General features: G+C 43.3%; 1 pseudogene across 1 annotated transcript; it reads right to left on the bottom strand.

The window, feature by feature from the left end:
* Positions 1 to 11,485: 11,485 nt before the first annotated feature.
* LOC310795353 (gap junction beta-3 protein pseudogene) lies at positions 11,486 to 12,538 on the bottom strand (annotated as a pseudogene). The gene is made up of 3 exons: positions 12,012 to 12,538; positions 11,608 to 11,709; positions 11,486 to 11,516 (listed from the first exon to the last, which is right to left on the bottom strand). The product of its transcript is annotated as a gap junction beta-3 protein pseudogene (transcript).
* Positions 12,539 to 16,680: the final 4,142 nt, after the last annotated feature.

The raw sequence follows: 16,680 nt of genomic DNA, 5'->3' as shown, positions 1-16,680 counted from the left end.
CTCTCTTGTGGTACTACAAAGGGACTCACCCCTCTCTGTCCTGGCCTGCATGTTAACTCAATTATGGCACGGGAGTCAAGATCGATGGAGCACTTCAGTATTTATTCATCTGTACAGTGGGACACACACAACAAGCAGGTCAGCAAGACTGCAAGATGATCGACAGCTTGCTTCAACCACAGCCTGATATAACCTTTCTGCTGCGTTTAAAATTGTATTGTGATCATATAGTGAATGACAAATCCATATAAAAAAATGATAAAATCTCAAAACAAAAATAAAACATGGCTGTTTACCAATTTACAGTAATATTGTATAGCCCAATAATTCTACACATTTGCATTTACACACTGACATGGTCATGGGTGGGCCTATTTGACTAGTAATGTAGACAACAGGACAACGGTTCGAAAAAAGTAAATTTTAAACGCTCAAGGATATACAATGACCAAGGGTAATTGGTTTGTCACAAACACAGGAGAGCTGTCAATGACCACACACACTGTCCCCCAATCTTACCAAGTACGCAATGACGTTATAGCCCTGTTCCTTGAGCCACACCAGGATACAGCCAGGAGGTGTCTAGTCCCCCACTGTAGGCCAGAACCACTGTGCCTTTGGAAATGAGAACCCCTCTGTCTGTCTGTCCAGGTATGGCCGCTGTGGAGAAGAGAGCAGGAGCCAGCAGTCAGTCATAATCACAGTCAGTCACACTACCCTGAGGAGGACGAACCACTTCTGCATGTTAATGAGGTGAAAACAAGAGAACCCTGGTTGGAGAGTAGTAAGTAAAAACAAATGATATTTGTCACGGAAACGGTGGGGAAATCTATGCCCACGTTGTAAGCCATAAACGGTTGTATTGTTCATTTTAAAAGTAGCGTGACTGAGTCAGATGCTGTTGTCGCTGTGATTCCAGACTAGAGGATGTTGCTGACATGCAGCTACCTACCTGCGAGAGCAGGATGATGACATCTTGATACCACATTTCATACAGACCAGACTGCTGCTTTACTCTTGCTTATTTACCTCCTCCATAACACACACTGCGAGCGGGAAGACGTTTTACAGGGGAAACTATTGACGACGAACCATTTCTTAATGTTTATGATGTGAAAATAAGTGCCCTGGTATAACCCTGGTTGGGGAGTAGTACCGATCCTCTTTAAAATAACGATATTTGACATGGAAACTGTGGGGAAATATTATGCCCACCAGCCACCACGTTTTATAAGCCAAAAACCTTGCACTGTCAGAGAGACTGTCTGTATACTGAAAGTGTGTTCATTTAATAAATCCTCCTTTGTTCATTTTCAATGAGCGACTGATTGATTCAAACAAGCATTTATTTTGCCATTACAGACTGAGATGATTCTCGAGCGACCTCTGACCTATGACCCCTCCTCTGAGAGTTAAAATAGCATCATCGGAGCACTCATAAATCACGGAGGTGAGAAATCATGATAACCAGTGGATCTCTACCAAACAGAGGCTATCCCATATGACTAAATTTACTCAGAGCAAAGGCATGCATGTAAGTTCCCCGATGAGTAACAACATGTTAATCCTTTGTACACCTCTAAGTCTTAATCTTGGACCTCTATCCCCTCCTCCCCCAGCATCGGGTGGGCAGTCTACCAATACAGGCGGCCTGACAGCACTTTTTCCCTTCAGGGTGAAAGAATTTACTAACCTATAGTAGAATCACCCAGCACATATTTCGTGAACGAGCTGAGGCCCGAGATCATTCTGTCCTTTCTACATGCATGGAGGAGGCTATTTGCTTAACCCAAAATCATACCTCTTACCTTATAGGATCTGTGGACCCTTCTCAAAAATGTTTTGAAGAAGAAAAATAAATAAATAAAAATCCAGGGGTGTGTTACTAGGTTTTATATATAAGTTTACACTTTTCCTTATAAAGCATACAAATCATTTTCCAGTACATTTTTGTCCAATATACAGTACATGACATTATTGTCCAGGATACATTCCCTTGTTAAGCATCACCACTGGTTTCAATTGATATTCCCTCCTTTACTGGGCACTCTCATTGTGCTCGTTTTGAGAGATAATTCTGTTTCTGTGGATCAACGAGCTGTGCTCGTATAATAGATGATTCCGTTTCTGTTCTCCCTCGTCTCACACTCCCTGCTGGAGCCGAGACTGATAGCTTAATAAAACGATAAGTTTCCCTGTTCGAGAAATAACGGGGCATCCCGTTAGGCTCAAGTTCTAAGATAACGGGCATCTCTTCTGGCTCCCTGCCTGGGGCAGGAGAGCGATAACCCTTGAGGTCCGGCTACTTTTCTTGTGTCTTAGGGACGCGTGTTTATGTTTTGCTGGCTCACGGTGACCTAACCTCTAATTTGATGATACACTGTCCATCTGCATGTTATCAGTCCTCCCCATCTGTGGTGATTTAGCCATCATGTTTGTGTGCGCGCTGATGTGCGCAGTTAAATTCTAATCAACCCATGATATCACACTGATGTCTCACACTATCCCATTTTTAAATATTTCACATGTAATATTCATCCAATTTTGAGAATACATTTACCACACTTTAAAAGCAACATTAGACTCAGTTAGTCATCGATTGTCACATCTTCACTACCCTCGGTCAGTACATTATGCTTTTCCAACTTTCCATGATGTTTCATAGTGATCAATTCTTCACTTGTCAACACAATGCATTTCAATTATACAATTCAACTCATGCTCTTCACGTGACATATGGTTATAACATTGTAACCTCAGTGCACACAGAATGTTGTATATAGAAAAACTTGTATTCTAAAAAACTAGGATTCTCCTCTCCTCCAGTCAGCCTTGCCCTCCCCTCTGCTGCAGCTGGTGGAGCAAAAGTTAATCCCGAGGTCACTCTCCGCAACAAGACCCACATTGGCAGCAGCAAACTGCTAGAAATTCATCCAGACCAGAGTGAGAATGTATGTGACTCATGCACATTCACTATTACTTTCAATTCAAGAGAATACGAGAATCATTTCCGAGAAGTTACTGTATCTGGAAGTAAAAAGGAAAGAGAAAAAAAGAGGATGTGGGGAAAAGCAAAACAGTGGAGCAATCTGCTCCACTGTTTTGCTTTCCCCCACATCCTCTTTTTTTTCAAGCAATGATACCAAGATACCATTGCTCATTTACCCCCACCATAACACGCTTCAATTGAAGCTAAATAGTGCATTTTTGTTCGTGTGACCCTCAACACAGGCTTTGAGAATCCCGGGCCACTTATTGATCTGTATGCTTAAATTAACCCACTCATATTCTGGTTTATTTCAAGAAAAACATTTTGGCTAGTGGAAATTCTAATTGGCTGGTAACTTTAAAATAGCAGCCATTGCATTGGCAGGTGGTCAAAAAAGTTAATTTCAAGCCCTGCAGGGAGAGCAGGTGGTGACATAGTGAGTGAGAAAATGATCAAATATTGGTGGTTAAGACTGAATAATGACATCACAACTGTTAATTTAAAATGAGTTATTCCTCTAAACCTGCCTTCAAATGCCCCAAATTTTTCACGCTGGCGCCATTCGGCCCCCAGCAAAATCTGGCCCTCTGGTAGCGAGGACATTTTTTTGTGGCCCTCTCTATCATCAAAGTTGCCCATCCATGGGTTACGGCATGACAATATTTGTTCGGCCCCCAGCAACAATCTGGGTTTCTCATGTGGCCCTCCATGAAAAATAATTGCCCACCCGTTATAGCACCTGTTAAGCAAAGATCCTGACTAAAATTTTACATTCGGCAGCATGCTTGACAAGACCAACGGCTTTTAGCCACTGGTAATTTAATACAATGTTAATTGAAACATGACAACACAAAAGGCAATAGTACTTACATAACCCTTAATTTGTTTGTAGAGAGATTGGGAAACGTTGTAGCCTATGTTGGCGTTGTTGAAGTAGTCAAGCAGCGAAGCAGCAGCATGAATGGGATAACTGATTCACCATGGCACATTGGCACTGATTATCGGAGGCATCCGATTCCGTGTGCTCCACTCATGCCCAGCCCACAACTCATGCCCAGCCCACAACTCATGCCCAGCCCACAACTCATGCCCAGCCCACAACTCATGCCCAGCCCACAACTCATGCCCAGCCCACAACAACTCATGCCCAGCCCACAACTCATGCCCAGCCCACAACAACTCATGCCCAGCCCACAACTCATGCCCAGCCCACAACAACTCATGGCCAGCCCACAACTCATGCCCAGCCCACAACTCATGCCCAGCCCACAACTCATGCCCAGCCCACAACTCATGCCCAGCCCACAACTCATGCCCAGCCCACAACAACTCATGCCCAGCCCACAACTCATGCCCAGCCCACAACAACTCATGCCCAGCCCACAACTCATGCCCAGCCCACAACAACTCATGGCCAGCCCACAACTCATGCCCAGCCCACAACTCATGCCCAGCCCACAACTCATGCCCAGCCCACAACTCATGCCCAGCCCACAACTCATGCCCAGCCCACAACTCATGCCCAGCCCACAACTCATGCCCAGCCCACAACTCATGCCCAGCCCACAACAACTCATGCCCAGCCCACAACTCATGCCCAGCCCACAACAACTCATGCCCAGCCCACAACTCATGCCCAGCCCACAACAACTCATGGCCAGCCCACAACTCATGCCCAGCCCACAACTCATGCCCAGCCCACAACTCATGCCCAGCCCACAACAACTCATGCCCAGCCCACAACTCATGCCCAGCCCACAACTCATGCCCAGCCCACAACAACTCATGCCCAGCCCACAACAACTCATGCCCAGCCCACAACTCATGCCCAGCCCACAACAACTCATGCCCAGCCCACAACTCATGCCCAGCCCACAACAACTCATGCCCAGCCCACAACTCATGCCCAGCCCACAACAACTCATGGCCAGCCCACAACTCATGCCCAGCCCACAACTCATGCCCAGCCCACAACAACTCATGCCCAGCCCACAACTCATGCCCAGCCCACAACAACTCATGGCCAGCCCACAACTCATGCCCAGCCCACAACTCATGCCCAGCCCACAACTCATGCCCAGCCCACAACAACTCATGCCCAGCCCACAACTCATGCCCAGCCCACAACAACTCATGCCCAGCCCACAACTCATGCCCAGCCCACAACTCATGCCCAGCCCACAACAACTCATGGCCAGCCCACAACTCATGCCCAGCCCAAAACTCATGCCCAGCCCACAACAACTCATGCCCAGCCCACAACTCATGCCCAGCCCACAACAACTCATGCCCAGCCCACAACTCATGCCCAGCCCACAACAACTCATGGCCAGCCCACAACTCATGCCCAGCCCACAACTCATGCCCAGCCCACAACAACTCATGCCCAGCCCACAACTCATGGCCAGCCCACAACTCATGCCCAGCCCACAACTCATGGCCAGCCCACAACTCATGCCCAGCCCACAACTCATGCCCAGCCCACAACAACTCATGGCCAGCCCACAACTCATGCCCAGCCAACAACTCATGGCCAGCCCACAACAACTCATGGCCAGCCCACAACTCATGCCCAGCCCACAACTCATGCCCAGCCCACAACAACTCATGGCCAGCCCACAACTCATGCCCAGCCTACAACTCATGGCCAGCCCACAACTCATGCCCAGCCCACAACTCATGCCCAGCCCACAACAACTCATGCCCAGCCCACAACTCATGCCCAGCCCACAACAACTCATGCCCAGCCCACAACAACTCATGCCCAGCCCACAACTCATGCCCAGCCCACAACATGGGTCATCGACATGTAACTATGATTTGGTGTCTATGGGATCACCTCATTCCATGGAAAGGAATTGCTTCAAAATTCCCCCATTCTCTGGGTGCATGATGATGGAAGGAATAAAAATCACAGAGCCTCAAACAACTCACGCCGTCCGGCGAATTAGCTTACAAACAGGTGAAAAGGGGTTGAAGAGTTGTCATGCAGTAGCCGGTTAAAACAAGATAAAACAGAGTTAAACAAAATAACCTTGTCGTCTGTCTGTGCCGTGTCAAGCCTTGAACAGCCTGGTTTCTTCTCCTTTGCCATGAGCAACCACCTGGGGCAAGGTAATCACTCACTCAAGCAGCCAATCAATCACAGCAAATCAAAAAGGAAAAACAACAACTCTATATTAAAGTATAAGACAGTTAAAGCATGCAAATAACTGAAATCACACCAAAACACAAAATAATTCAAACCAAAAATAAGGCTACTGAGGCGGCGGACGGCGGTTACACAAACATTATCTCGGATCTTCTGCGCCATTCAGTGTTAGATAGCCTATGTATTTTAGATGCGTTCTATATTTCTTTTATGATTTATTTTTGTTTTGTATGTGGCTCTGTGTAAAGTAGGCTTATGCATTGAGTCCCCCCCCCCCCAGCAGTGTTTCACAAAACAATCAGTCAGCAGCCTAAACAACAAAATCATTTTCATATTGTCAATTTGTTGTCATCACAATTGTAAAATTGTGTTAGGTAGCCTATGTCTGTCAAAAACGTGTTTCTGTCAAATGTTCACATCTCTTCTAAAGTCCACATTCCACATACGGTAGCTGAATTTTTCCTAAACAAAATCCAGTCTCTGTGTGAGAGATATGGGAGGAAGCAACTGTTGATTTGAAGTTCATGGTATCGGTTTCGTTTGGTAGATGGTGCCTGTTTTCTGATAAAGGCGGTTCCTAATAACTTCCTGGTAAGCAGTGTTTGGGAGTAACTAGTTAGCCTACTAGCCGTTAGTAGGTTAACGCATTACCACCATAATCCCACTACTTTTTGTGCTAACTAGTAGGCTAATCGAACTTTTTGAAGGAGGTATTAGCAAAAATAAGTTTATACAAGTGTACAATTAGTATACTTCTTTTAAACTTAAAATGAGAGTATAATTTCAGTTTACTTTTTATATACTTATCAAATATATTATACTTATCAAAATTGCAGCGTACTTAAGTAGGCTATACTTACACTTGAGTATACTTAAGTGTAGGCCTACTTACACAGTATTTCAGCCCGACCCCCACGGGACCCGACCCAGCCCGATGGGCTCAGGCCCCAAGAGTACCTGGCTGCTAATGGTTCGGGCGGGTCGGGCTCAGGCTGAGCATAAAAAGAAAATGTGTTTTTATGCATTTACAGTAGGCCAGATTTATACTCTTTATTCTTTCTCACTCTCTTCCATGGTTACACATGCATGCAGTAGTAGAAAACTATAGGCGATTGTGCACTGCGCATGCTAATAGAGCAGGCGAGGCCACACAGCAGCCGAGCTGTGGGCGAGCCTAGGGTTTCAAGGATACCCTACTAGAGTTCAAATTTGACAGTTGTCTTGTCCCACATTGTGCCATAACAACACTAAAATTACATGTTTGCATTTATAAGAGAATTGAAGCAAAAAATAAAGTAATGCAAAAGTTAAACTAATTACTTTTATTATGGAGTGATTTGTAAAGTAATTCACAGACTTTTGGAGAGAACTAGCTGTAAATAATTACTCATTTTCAGTAAGTTCCCCAACACTGCTGGTGCAGCACCGCTGGTAAGTTAGCCTATTTTTTGTGACAATTTATTTTTCAGCAAAAATACCACTGACTGACTGAGAACAGACAGACAAGTACACAAACATTGCTTAAATATATTCAGGCATGACAACAATCAAAAGCCCAATTACAGCACGAGACAAGTGATCCCTCTGTAGATGCTGCAGCCTGCATGCTGTCCTGCAACGTGATACTCATGAAATGAGAACTGAACTTGTACCACAATAGACCATTAGAGGTCGGGCTTCCCTCACAAGTCTCTTACCGTACACCAAACCACTGTTACTGTACTAGTCTCAGTCTGTCTCCAACACCTGTCAAACAAAATACATATACAAGATTTCCAAAATATCATCAGATTTTTCACTGAGAACCCCCACCCACCCACCTGTTTTATTGACCCACTTTCTTGGTTGGTACTTATACTTACAATTTGATTATTTGATTATCCAGTCTCGTTTGCAATATAAGAGCTGAAAATCTTGACTGAGACAGTGACTTTTTTTTTGCATTTTTATTTCTTCGCCATGAACTTCCAAAATCAAAATAACAAATGATCAAAAATACAATATAAACTTCTGAAAATCAATACACTGGAACATTTGTTTTGTTATTTTCTTACACAAGGCAAAAACAAAGACAAAGTCCAGGTGGCTAGTGACTCTGCTTGTCTGTTTGACAACTGCACCATGGCCTCTACTGAGAGGATTAGAGAAGCGTCGCAGGAGGAACTTGGTACTGATTTATCTGACATTATATGGGAGAGGAGTCTGTCGGTTGTGCAACTCTGCTCAATTAATAGCAGGCACCAGCTGATCCAATTTAATGTTGCTCACCGTCTCCACTACTCCAAGCAGAAATTACACAAGATCTATTCTACTGTATCCCCACTGTGTGAAAGGTGTCAAGTGACGGAGGGCACACTATCTCATGCCTTTTCATTCATCTCTCTCTCCCCTCTGCAGCTAAGCCCTGTTCAGGTTATATCACTCAGTCATTGATATGTACGTCCCTTCATTCATGCTTCTCTCCTTGTCCAATCACAGTCTCCCATGCTCTCCCTCTGGCCAATATCCAATCAGCTCAAGCCACTCCATTTCCCTCGCTGGCCATTCTCCTAACCCGAGTAGTATATCAGAGTCCAGGTTTTCTACTATGTCGTAACTTACCTATCTGTGCTGTTACCCCTCAGTTGCTGATCATCGGCAAAGCAGTTGTTTCGCCCCACCTCCTCCCCTGACCACCGCCAATGTCATGACTCCTGAAGAATTCCCTATGGGGGAATTCTCTATCCTATCATTGACGTCCTCATGTCTCAGGAGGAGCGTCATCATATCATGGAGTCATACGCCAAATCTAATTTGTTTATTGTATCATTAAAGTTTATTTGTACCTTCTTTCTAGTCTCTCATTATTGAAGAAAAAGTAAGTAGTGCTTTAACCTTTGTACTGTAGTAATTTACCTCTTTGATTGTATTAAGCTTACCTGTTAATATAGCCTCAGTTATATTAATTTACCTGTATAAATGGTTGTTTTGTTGGCAGCTAAAGTAGCTTACTGGTAGCAGTTATTTGGTGTTGTGGGCAGCATGATTTTGAGTGCATTTCCTTTCTTTCTTTTTCAGAACCACACACACCCAACTAGTGGAGTCAAGATATGGGAGGAAGCAACTGTTGATTTGAAGTTCATGCATTTGGTATGGTGCCTGGTTTCTGATAAAGGCGGTTCCTAATAACTTCCTGGTAAGGAGTGTTTGAGAGTAACTAGTTACTAAGTAGGCCTAAGGCATTACCATAATCCCACTACTTTTTGTGGTAATAAACTGTAACCAATTAGTAATTTTCAGTAATTTTCCCAACACTGTATATCTGTTGTGTTTTATTGTTCCACTACCTACTTTTCATCATAGTGATAATGGGTACAATCCTTCCTTTATTTTATAGGAAAGGGAGCAAGTGGGCAATATCTGTTAAATAAAAACTTGTCTGTGTGTGGCTCTGAGGAACACCTGTATAGGCTAGCCTAAGTCTTTTACCTGGGGTGGTTTGAATAGCCTATACCAGCAGAGAAAAGAAAGGTATTAAAGACTAACCAGTGGAGAAATATGAATTTTATTGCAGCATTTTGTCTCCACAGCAGGATACAGACCGAGGAAGAATTACCTGCGTGTCCATGTTTACAGACAGTGACTATAAAGGCAAGTGAAAAAAAAAAGTTAATTAAACCAACACAGTCCTGCTCAAAACTTTGTAGTCTGACTTTTTGCATATTACAATCATACAACATTTACCATAAATGCATGTTCATGATCTAATTTCATTATTTGAGCTAAATCCACTGGTCATGATGTTTAGTGTGAATGATGAATGATCAGCCTGTCACTTGCCCATATGTGGTGAGAGAGCGGAGCGACAGGAAGTAGCCCTCTGACACGGAAGCCCCACAAAGAAATAGCCTACAAACCACAGGAATGAACCAAAGGCAACCGTGATAGCACAAAGAAACAGTAATATGATGACATAGCAATGATAGTAAGACAAAATTCACCATGACCAAAAAGTTATATAAATGATATGTAGTCTACCACCGAGCTTGATTATCCTCTAAAATTGATATAACACTTAGCCTATATACAGGACACATCTAAAAAAAAACAGGCAACATTATGTTGTAAGGCACAATTAACCTGATTATATCTTCTATACATTCATCTGCTGGATGTTCAACCTGAGAACTTCTTGCACAATGTCTGTACTGGGCATAGCCTATACTGCTCACACTGCAGGTCCATGACAGTGAGACGCAGTCTAATTTGAACTTCCCCAAAGGCAGCAGAAAGGCTCACCTCCTTCCGCTTTGCAGCAGCAAACGATTGGAACGCACTCCAAAGCACCCTCAAACTCACAACCCTGACATCACTTTCCATCTTCAAACAGAAACTCAATCAACTCTTTGTTGACCGCTGTAGCTGTTGATTAGCTCCAGCTCTCTCTCTCTCTCTCAATTCAATTTCAATTTCAAATAGCTTTATTGGAATGAAAAAACAAACAGTGCTTATATTGCCAAAGCAAATACACATATTAACAGTACAACAATAAGGAAATTATAATAATAAATGTACAGTCGAAGATGTATAATGTACAGTCAAAATTTACAATCAAAGATATATGTACATATAAACTTCCCAAAAATGGGGCATTCTGACGTAAACAGGTAAACAAACAGTAATCATCAAATAGAAAATAAAAATAAAATAAGAATAAGAATGAGAATAAAAATGAAATAAAATAAAAATAAAAATAAAATGAGCTGGTGTGTTTCACTGGATGTCTCTGAGGTTGTGGCAGGAGGCCAGATCACACACACACACACACACACACACACACACACACACACACACACACACACACACACACACACACACACACACACACACACACACAGAGCTCGGCCGTGCTTGGGATGTCTCTGATGAGCTCTTCAAAAAGTTGCTGGAAATCACGTGCCACAATGTATGTACCCTCTACACACATTACAGATGTCAACCTCCGCCGATACCAACTTTTCTGCACCAGACGTGGTCGAGTCCAGCCAGCTTCCACCATGTGAGGATTGCCTATTAATGCATTCCATTCAAAAAATGCAAAAAAATGCAAAAAAATAAATAATTAACAAACTTTTTTCAGTCAGCTCCAAAAGCTGCAGCGTTGATATGAGTAAAGCGTGTGCGGGGGAGGGGGGGGCATAGTGGCTGGACCCTTCCAGGGGCACTGCCATCTCTCTGGGCGGCCCTGGTGAGTCGTGACGTCACCCCTCTGCCGTGCCGCGGTTGAATAGCTTCCCCCTGCTCCACTGATGAGAGCTCTCTGTGGTGTTGGCCTCGGCTGGAATCAGCCCCACACTGCTGGGCCGTCAGCGTCCGCCTCGCCCGGCCTCGCCTCGTCTGGTGGGACACGGAAACAAGCACCACTCCCCCACAAACATTGATGTTGTTGAGTTCCACGGAGTGATGGCCTCCCCCGCAGGACTCCCACATTTTTTGGGTGAACAGGTAGCAGACCTCGAACACAGTAATGATGATGCACAACAAACTGGTGGCCAGCATGTAGATGGTGAAATACTTCTTCTCCATAGACCTGAGGAGAACACATGGACAGAGGTCATAATATATCAACTATTACTTATTAATCATTTATGATTTGTTTGCCAATTTCATGATTTGCTAGAAGTTTATACATTACTTTTTAATCATCTAAATGTACATTAATGTTTTGTAGAAATGATTAGTTCATCATTAACCACAAATGACTTATGACTGAACATTATTACAAAGCATTACCCCTTGACCTTGATTTAGTGTCTTGTTCAAGAACTCATGTTTTATAGGAAACAGATACAAAATACCTTCTGGAGGCTAAAACTTGGAAGTTAGCCTTACCTTGCAATGTAGCAGTCCACTATATTGAGACACATGTTGCATTTCATCAGTGGCTGGAAGAAGGTGTTCTCATAGATGTAGAAGAGCAGAAAGTTGAACATGACCTCCAGCACTATCTGGAACAGCAGGCTGAAGAAGTAGGTCCACCAAAGGCCCCCGTGCTTCTTGCCCGTGTTGCCGTAGATGGGTGCACAGTTCTCGCCGCACTTCAGCCGGTTCTTGCATTCACGCTTGTCCCGGTATTCCACATGGACTATCACGAGCAGTCGTGGGCTGATGATGAACAAGAGCTGCATGAACCATAGGTAGTTGTAGGTGATTGGATAGAAGTGGTCATAGCATAAACTGAGACATCCGGGCTGGCTGGTGTTGCACTCAAAGTCCTTCGCGTTGCCCCATACCGACTGGGCAACCACCAAATAGACCATGACCCTGAAGATAAAAACCACAGAAAGCCAGATTTTTCCAAAGTCAGTGGAGTAGTTGTTAACTCTGCTAAGCAGACCTCGGAGAGAATTCCAATCCATCCGTTCAGCTCAGGCTTTCCTTCACGGCTTTTGACCTTGGTTGGAACAAGTCTTTCTTCAGAGCTTTGAGCAAGAACCAGAGAGCTATAGAACAAGATAGGGAGACAAAGCATACATTTTGAGATCTTTGTTGTTGGCTCATTTGTATTTTATTTTATTTTGTTTAGGCTTCAGTACAAGGTTATCTTTGTACAAATTGCACTATGTTGGGATGCGCGGCAGGGAGCAGAACCTTGCGGGGTTAAATGTAACAGACTTTTTAGGTTGCTGTGATAGCATCGAACATACATTTTGATTTTTTTGTTACTGCGTGTTAAAAATCCCAAGCTGGTATCCTGGACTCAGTTTACCATAATCCACCACTCCCTCAACTCTGTTCCTCTTGCACCTCACCCAGCTACCCACAATCACTCTTAATTACCTGATTACCTGCACACTCCTTTTAAAACCCCAGTCAGTTCACAAAAAGTTTTAGAGCTGGCTGGTAGGCCTTTGATTTGCTGCATTATACCTGTGTGTGTTAAGTGATGTATTTAGACTAATTTCAATAATGAAGACCTCAGCCAATGCCCGGTCCAGGTTATATTTTATATCATCCCATTCATTGATATGCATGCCCCTTTTCATTCATCTCTCTCTCCCCTCTGCAGCCAAGCCCTGTTCAGGTTATATCACTCAGTCATTGATATGCACCTCCCTTCATTCATGCTTCTCTCCTTGTCCAATCACAGTCTCCCATGCTCTCCCTCTGGCCAACATCCAATCAGCTCAAGCCACTTATTTCCCTCGCTGGCCATTCTCCTAACCCGAGTAGTATATCAGAGTCGAGGTTTTCTACTATGTTGTAACTTACCTATCTGTGCCGTTACCCCTCAGTTGCTGATCATCGGCAAAGCAGTTGTTTCGCCCCACCTCCTCCCCTGACCACCGCCAATGTCATGACTCCTGAAGAATTCCCTATGGGGGAATTCTCTATCCTATCATTGACGTCCTCATGTCTCAGGAGGAGCGTCATCATATCATGGAGTCATACGCCAAATCTAATTTGTTTATTGTATCATTAAAGTTTATTTGTACCTTCTTTCTAGTCTTTCATTATTCAAGAAAAAGTAAGTAGTGCTTTAACCTTTGTACTGTAGTAATTTACCTCTTTGATTGTATTAAGCTTACCTGTTAATATAGCCTGAGTTATATTAATTTACCTGTATAAATGGTTGTTTTGTGGCAGCTAAAGTAGCTTACTGCTAGCAGTTATTTGGTGTTGTGGGCAGCATGATTTTGAGTGCATTTCCTTTCTTTCTTTTTCAGAACCACACACACCCAACTAGTGGATTTTCCTTTATACCGAACATACATGTACATGTTACCATAGATACACTGCATGTAATACGCCACGCCCATCACGGGGGAAGAGCTCCGTTCATTTCCACACACCAGCGTAATTTTCCTTGAATTAAACATAGCTAAAATCTGTTGTGTGGTGGGCTGCGCAGACAACAAATGTAAAAAATCGGCAGTTAAGGTTTTTTTGTACTCCTGAGCAAAACAAGGAAGCCATTGAGAATTGGCGAGAAGAAAAATGTGGATCTAGCTGTCAAGAAGTAAGTTGGAGTGTTCATCTTCCGTATATACGATATTTTGGTGCAACACGCAACCATGCACGTGACATAGGAGAACGCCAGGATTGGACAGGAGTTTGTGTTTTCCCCCGTCTTGGGCGTGGTTTCTGAATGATGACGCGTTACGCAGTGTCTCTATCCCCTGCAAACCATCCAACATTCTTGTCTGAATAAATGGTTAAATGGCCCTTGGATCCTCCTTGTGTTTAAATGTGCACACCGGTCAGAGGCTCTATGATCCATACATTTCCATAACCCATAACATACTTTGAGACAGTCAATTATTCTATTCAACATAGGGCCCTATCGTCATACAGGTGATATCGTTTGCGCAGCAGTTTGATAGAAACAATAACAATAAATTAGATAAAGTAAGATAGATATAACATCCGTCATCCATTATATGGGTTATATTGGACTCCCAAATATAATTTCATGTTCTTGAGTTTCATGTTCTCAAGGTAATATTGAAATGCATTTATCTATTATTTAAAAAAAAAAATATATATATATATATATATATATATATATATAAGAGGAGTTGGGGGGGAAAAATCATACTAGGTTCACAAGGACACCTATGCAAAAGTTTTCTGTGTTTGTTTTATTTCATCTTCTGTTGAAGATGGTCTGAAGAGTAGAACCTCTGATTTTGTAAATAGTATAAATAGAAACAACTTTGACACTGTGACTAACAGGAACGGGAGGGAGCTATTACAACTCTGCAGAAGCCTCAGTCTGTACATTGTCAACAGTTGGGTAAGAGGGGACTTTTTGGGAAAATGCACTTCAGCTCTTGGCAACAGCACTGTAGATTATATGATCACAGACATGGATCCCTTCTCTTTCAGTGTATTCACAGTCAAGCCCCAAACCCCCTTATCAGACCACAACCAAATCACCCTCTTAGAGAGAAATATTGTCCATTTTGCAATTCCAGGCAAGAAACCTAACAGTGTGTAGGCTGTTTCAGCAACAGACAGATGCAAAGGTAAAGTTAAGTAGGTAAGCAAAGGTAAAGTTAGGTAAGGTAAAGTTAAACGCACCTTGTCCTCCAGTCCGATGTCCCTTGCTAATGGTATGGATCCCAGAGAGATACAGAGAGCGCAAGACAGGAGAGAGCACCACACACAGAGCGAGAGACACAGACCTCGGCCGTGCTTGGGATGTCTGATGACACAGAAAAAGTTGTGGATTCTCTCTGATGACACACTCACCAAAGTTTCCTCTCAGAAAAAAGTTTTTTTTTCCCTCTCTCTCTCTCTCTCTCTCGCTAAGTGTTGTCCGACAATGCCTCCTAGGATATGCCAAGAGCCTAGGACTCTATTAAAAGGCTACACAGGTTCGTTCACCAGGGTTGAGCAGAATTAAAATACTAAAACCAAGGAAGAAAAAGTGACAATGTTTATTAATAGAACTGTGCCCCAAACCCAGCCCAAAATCCATCCACGTCCTTGTGTCAAGTCAAGTCAAGTCAAGTCAAATTTTATTTATATAGCACCTTTCATACACAAGGCAATTCAAGGTGCTTTACAAAAAATAATCGAAAAAACAAGCAGCAAAGCAATGCACATATAAAAAACACATAAAAAACACAGCCGACAGTTTTAGTTAAAATATATACTCAAATTAACAAACATGAAACATTATTTCTGTTTTAAATAAGTTACAAGGCACTCTTCAGTATTATTATTACATGTACAGTCCATTTGTTGGAAATGTACAGGAATCTTTTTTTTTAATTACAGGCCGCGAGAGGCAGTAGTTTAGTAGCAGTTAAAAGCAAGAGTAAACATAAAGGTCTTTAGCTTGGATTTAAAAATAGGCAGAGTAGGGGCAGATCTAATGTGTTCAGGGAGTTTGTTCCAGTTATGAGAGGCATAGTGGGAGAACGCGGCTTCACCATGTTTTGATTTGGTCCTCGGGACAATTAGTAGACCAGTGCCTGAAGATCTCAGGGATCTGGATGGTTCATAGTGTAGAAGCATTTCAGAGATGTAGTGTGGACCTGACCCGTTGAGAGATTTGTAAACTATTAGCAGAATTTTAAAGTCTATTCTAAGATTTACTGGCAGCCACCGTGTCCACCGGTCTGAGGTAGTCCCGTTTGCCACTCGGTCCACCGCTTTCCTTAGGGGGACCAGAACACAAGAGTCAACCACCAATGCCCAGAGCACTCAGGCCCGGAGTCAAAAGTCAAAACTGCCAGGGCCCGTAGGCCTACAACTTGAAAGTAATGTCTTCACTACGCCACAGCACACTGTCACTGCACTCAGGAACCCGTAGGTATTAAGCTTTCATGCAATTCACTGCACTCGGTTTAGGTTAGGGAGTATACTAGGGCACATAGCACTAAGGGACACACAGTGGCCTGAGTGGTTGGCAGGTAATCAAAAATAGGACTAAAACTAGATGGTAAAAAGTAGCTGGACTAATAGAATAAAAATGGGCTTAATAGTAGAAGGGATTAATGTCTGGGGCAATTAATTAAAAGCCAAGTTAAAAGCAGACAATGGCAGCCCC

The sequence above is a fragment of the Poromitra crassiceps genome (assembly GCF_964638095.1).
Source record: "Poromitra crassiceps genome assembly, chromosome: 21".
Taxonomy (NCBI): domain Eukaryota; kingdom Metazoa; phylum Chordata; class Actinopteri; order Beryciformes; family Melamphaidae; genus Poromitra; species Poromitra crassiceps.
Note: the sequence above shows the minus strand (reverse complement) of the source record. Positions and strands in the feature narration are given on the sequence as shown.